We start from the raw sequence: 6,347 nt of genomic DNA, 5'->3' as shown, positions 1-6,347 counted from the left end.
TCTTTAGAAGGAAGATAAAACAACCTCAAAAAGAATGATGTATATAACGGATTAATTTCCAGAGCATTCACAGATGCCATTTATATTGCAAGTCTTCCTTCCTGAATTGTTTTCAATTTTCAATTGAGGGGTTATTTTAAAGCAAATAGATGAACTTCGTGAAAGGGAAAAAGAGAGTGAGGAGGGAGTGTGGGAAAGAGAGGCTTTGTAATGACTTCCATGTGAGGACAGCCGGGGACCCCTTTCTCCAACCTCATCTCCTTCCATCCTTTCTTTCACTTTGTGGTTGGAACACATCATAATTCTCCAACTTGTACACTATTTCAAGCCTCTGGGGTCTTATTTGGACTGCTCTGTGTCCAAGTAGAGTTCTTTATCCCTCCTTTTGGTACGGATTCAAAACCCTCTGCCTTTCTCCTTTCCTTCTGCTAGGGAAAAAGACGAGAGGAGAAGAGACCTGCTGGGGTTGGACCCCAACATTTTACTGAAATCGAGGCATTTTCACAATGATTTTCTTGTTTCAATACTTTTAAATTATTCAATTTCACACATTTTAAAGGGTCACCACAGGGTTTACTTAACCATCTAATTATTTTCTTTAGCTTAAAGTTCTAGAAAAATGTTCTAATTTTCTAACCGCTTACTCAAAACCCTCTTAAGTACAAATATCTCAGTACAGCAATGTGTTATGAGCTGATAATTAGAAGAGACATTGCACCTAACCACAGTGTACTTAAAATATAAGGTAAAAGAAATAAAACCAGTGATTAGAAACAAAGTGCTGTGAATACAATGACATGGGGGGACTGAGAAATCTCTGAGGAGGAGAACCTAGCCAGTTAAGAGTGAGTCATTAACCATCACATTGGCTCATTTTTAAGATTAAATTTGGTAAGTAAACTACTTAAAACAGTTTCTGGAATACAGTAAAAGCTCAAAAGAGATTTGTTCATATTAGTATTACTATTTGTCAAGCTCTGAAGCTTATAAAAATGGAGGTTTTGTTGGGTGCATATTAGAATAGTGTTAAGAAGGGAAAACTATTTGATATTTTCACTTGGTTTCCAGAGATAGTATTTAAAAAAGCCAAAAACAACAACAACAACAACAAAACATATATCTTCACTTAGAAAGTGGGAAGGGAAAAATGCAATTTTGGGTCCCAAGTGTACCACTTTGGTATATATAAGTACAGCATATATTCTTTAGCACAAATCTGTTGCTGGGGTTCCCACTTTTTAATATGATGTTCTCATACATCTTGAGTCACTTCCTATAGGTCTCTTTTAATGTTTGTAGATGAAGCACTCCCAGTAAGTCATTTCCTGGATCCCTTACTACTCTTCTTGGAGAAATGACTCAACATTTATTTCAGAGAGCATTACTAAAACCTCCAGTGACATTGAATATGACCAGACAGCTTGTAGTAAAGGTTTTCTCTTAACTCCAGTAATCAGAATTCACACACATAAACCCTAAATTACTAGAGCTAGCAGAACTAATATTGCAATTTAAAAATTAAATATAAAATATCACATTTTTAGAAAGTCATAACTTGATTTTATTAATTTAATATCCATATTTTAAAAAGCCTTCTTTTTCCCCCCATAACGTCTAAAGCCCCAAAGATACACAGAGCTGAATTGTCTAGGAATGCCATGGGAAAAATATGTATTACAAGCATGGATCAGCAATTAAAATTATGAATTTGATCCATTGGGTTTGATCTCAGGGATAAATGAAAACCAATGCTTACATTTTACCATAAGTTTACTTCTCATAAGTAGTTTTAAACTCTTATTCTATGAAAATAAAACAACTGTTTTTAAAACAGAAAAATGCGAGATTAAATAGGATAGCCCCAATTATAGAAATGAGCCAATTAAATCTCCTGTCTTACTAGGACCCAATCATGTTTGTTATCTAAGACTAATTTTATTAATGAGACTGTTAAAATAATTGAAATGATTGCAATATATTCTTTGATGATTTAATTGAATTATTTTATTTTATGGTTTAATGAACTGTTCAGCAATGAACTATAAAATTGTATCACTCTGTACTACAAAAAGAAAACCTCCAAATCAGTGACAAAACATCTGTATGTAATAAAATGCTTCAACCCAATCTGCTTTGCATGCTTCCTACATTTGATTTTATCATTAAAATGTCAAAAGGCTTTTCCATATTCAAATGCATGAATGATTAACCATAAAGAACAGGAAGGTTTTTGTTTATTAGGTTAAATTTTGGATATAGAAAAAAATGTTTCATGGAAAGGAATTATCTGTAAAAGTTATATCTTGCTAATTTTCTTAAAATTGTATTTGGAGATTTACAAAAATGAATTTGCTTAAAAACATTGCCTTTTTATGGAGTTAAATAAGGTTTTCTCAATTACTATTTTTGGTCAAGTAAATTAATTAAATAACTCTCCATTTTCAATCAATCGCCTACAAGATACCCTAGAGATCACAAGATTTAATGTGAACACATTACTTTTGTACATTGTCGTTCAGCTTCTCAGAAAACTCAATGGTGTTGCAGGCTGCTGTGCTTTGGTGGGCTTAATAACTACCCTCTGGTATTCATGCATCGTACTTTGTAGAAGCGTGCTTTCTTATTCCACAAGTTCTGTCATCGTGTGCCCTCAATGCAGGGTTGACAGTTTTGGTGGCCATTCTGTTGCGAAACTGGCAATTATTCAGGCTTCAGCTGTACCTGATGAAGGGGGCCTTGAGAAGAAGTGATAATTTCCCCTAAAATGAAGGTGATGCTTTTGTTCAAGCTACAACTTTTTCTGGATCAAGGGAGAGTGAATGGAAAGTATTTCAGAGGTGTTTTGGATTCTAGGGTACTTAGAGTTCCCTAAAACCTCTCAAAAGTTTTATTTGAGAGATAGACATCATGCTCTAGTGATAATTATCCCTCTTGTTTGAAAACTAGCTTTCTTGGTAGATCGAAATTATCATGCCTCTTTCTTTCTTCAGCTTGACTCCTTACAAGAGAAATTTTAGTCCTCTTACAAAAATAATTATAATAGAAACACATCACTGGAGTTTCCAGAAATGTATTCAGGAAATACTCATGTTGAATTGCCTCGAAAATGCTGTCTAGAAAGCCCTGCATGACCTGGCCCCTGTTTACATGTCCGATTCACTTTAAATAACTCCCCTTACATTCTATGGTTCAGAAATCCTATACAACGTATAGTTCATCATTTTACTATACTTTCTCATTTCTTAATAAATATAGTTATCTTATTAGTATATCTTCCTACCAGTTTGTCTACATGGAAAAATTCTGATTCATTCAAGGAATTCAATAGCTGTCTTTTCTGCTAAGTTGTCTCTGAATTCCCTAGCACTCTTAAGCGATCTTTCTTTTACGTTCTACAATTGATACATGACTTAATTTTCAAATTTTTATTGTTTTTACTAGATTTTTTAAAAAATGTGTCACTTTTTAAAATTTTAATTTTTTTAAGTTGGAGGAAGGGATTGAGTTTTTATATTTTCATCCTTAGCCTGAACAAATTACGTGAACTTTTGTACATGCCAAACAGTACTTTGTCGAATTAAGAAATGGATATATAAAAGTAGAAACTTGCCAACATATTTTACCTCAAAAAGAAGTGTCATTATCTTTCATAGGCATTGGTCCCTGAAGCCAATCTTAACAACAGATTCATTATTGTTGAGTTTTTTTGTGTGCATGTTATTTTATCCCTATTGTCATCATGACAATGCATCCCGCCTACCAATACATCCCAGATGGATGTATTATTATATATATTCTTTTTTAAAAAAATTTTTATTTTATTGCTTAAAGTATTACAAAGAGTATTACATATGTCTTCTTTTTTTTTCCCCTTGACCTTCCCCCGGCCTCCCCTACCCCAGTGTCTTGTGTCCATTAGTTATGCCTATATGCATGCATACAAGTCCTTTGGTTGATCTCTTACCCTCCACCCCAACTCTCCCTGGTCTTTCCACTGTAGTTTGACAGTCTGTTCGATGCTTCTCTGCCTCTGTATCTATTTTTGTTCATCAGTTTATAAGGGTCTTTATTATCCATAAATGAGTGAGACCATGTGGTATTTTTCTTTCTCTGACTGGCTTATTTCACTTAGCATAATGCTCCCCAGTTCCTTGTAATTACACTTTACATTTAATATTGTTTTGTAATATTTTCAGGTGCACAGCATAGTGGTTAGAAAATCATATACTTTATAAAGGGTTCACCCCATATTTCTAGTACCCACCTGGCACCACACATAGTTATTAAAATATTATTAACTATATTTCCTATGCTCTACTTTATATCCCTGTTCATTGTGGTTTTAATTTACATTTTCCTCATGACTAATGGTATTAAATATATTTTCATATGCTTATTTCCCATCTCTTCAGTGGAATATCTGTTCACATTTTATAAGCAGATTGTTTCTCCTTTTGCTGTTGATTTACTACAATTTTTTTTATTTATCCTAGATGCAATTCCTTATATTTGTAGTTTGCAAATATTTCCTCCCAGTTAATACCTTCATGGGTCACAGACTGAGTGAAAGTTTTCAATTTTGATGTAGTTCTGTTTCAGATTTTCTTTTTATGGATCATGTTTTTGGTATCAAGTGTTAAAAGCTCTGCTTATTTTTGGGTGCTACACTTTCTCCTATTTTTTGCCCCTTCTATTGGTTTTATGATTTTTAAGATCCATTTTGAGATAATGTGAGTGTGAGGTGAGAGTTTTAGGTCAGAGTTCATTTTTATGCCTGTGGATATCCTGTTACTCCAGCACCATTTATTGAAAAGGTTGTCTTTCCTCCATTGAATTGCTTTTGCACCTTTGTCAAAAATATGCCCCCACACAGGTTGGCATATCTGTATGCCTCTATTTCTAAATTTTTTGTTCTGTTCAATTGACCCACAGGTGGACCTTCTGCCAATACTACTGATACTTGATACTTGAAATGGGGTAGAATGATTCCTCCCACTTGATTATTCGTATCAAAATTATTGTTCCTGTGCCTTTTAATATAAATTTTAAAATAAGCTTATCTATGTTTAGAAAAATGTTGATAGACTTTTCAGAGGAATTGCATTAAATATATAGATTGTTTCGAGGAGAATTGATATCTTTACTATGTTGAAACTTCTAATCCATTTACATGATGTATCTATTTATTTCAGTCTTTTATTCTTTCATGAGCATTTTGTAATTTTCAGTACACAGACCCTGGGTATGTTTTGTTAGCTCTTAAATTAAGTATTTAATTTTCTTAGGTCAATTATAAATGGTATTGTGTTATTAATTTTTATTCTCACATGTTCTTCGTTAGTATACTAGTACAGAAATATAATTGGTCTTTGTACATTGAGCTTTATTTTTGTGTATTGAACTTGTATCTTGTAACCTTGGTGAGCTCATTTGTTTTTGAAGGATTTTATGTACATGACTTGGAATTTTCTAGATAGACAATTATGTCATCTGTAAGTAGGGGCAGTTTTATTTCTTTGTTTTTTGTTTGTTTGTTTTTTAAACATATTTTTATTGATTTTTTACAGAGAGGAAGGGAGAGGGATAGAGAGTTAGAAACATCAATCAGCTGCCTCCTGCACACCTCCCACTGGGATGTGCCCACAACCAAGGTACATGCCCTTGACCGGAATCGAACCTGGGACCTTTCAGTCCGCAGGCCGACGCTCTATCCACTGAGCCAAACCGGTTAGGGCTATTTCTTTGTTTTTGATCTGTTTGGCTTTCTTGTTTTGTACTGCCTAGAACTTTCAGTACTATGTTGAATGAGTATGCTAATATTGGGAATCCTTGCCTTCTTACTACCTTAGAACAAAAGTATTGTTTTCACCATTAAATATGATGTAAATTTCAAGTTTTTTGTCAAAGCTCTTTATCAAGTTGAAGTACTTTTGCTTTAATCCTAACTTGCTGAGAGCTTTCATCATGAATGGTTGTCAGTTTTGTAAAATGCCTTTTCTTCATTACTTCTTTAGCCAGTTATATGACTTACTAGTAGTCTGCTTGAGCTGCTAGAACAACATACCGCAGAGTGGGTAGCTTATAAACAATAGAAGTGCATTTCTCACTGTTCTGGAGGCTGGCTGTCCAAGATCAAGGTGCCAGCATGGCCAGGTGAGGACCCTCTTACAGGTTAAACTCATGTTGCATCATCACATGATAGAGGGGGCAAAGGAGCTCTCTTGGGCCCTTTTATAAATAAGGGCAATAATCCTCTTCACAAGGGGAAATTTAATAATGTATATTATAAGCATTTTTTTAGGTTTGCCAATTTCATATTTATTATTTTTATTTGTATTTCCCTGATC

Source organism: Myotis brandtii, unplaced genomic scaffold, assembly GCF_000412655.1.
Source record: "Myotis brandtii unplaced genomic scaffold, ASM41265v1 scaffold319, whole genome shotgun sequence".
Classification (NCBI taxonomy): Eukaryota; Metazoa; Chordata; class Mammalia; order Chiroptera; family Vespertilionidae; genus Myotis; species Myotis brandtii.
The sequence above is the reverse complement of the archived record's forward strand: the minus strand, read 5'-3'. Positions refer to the sequence as shown.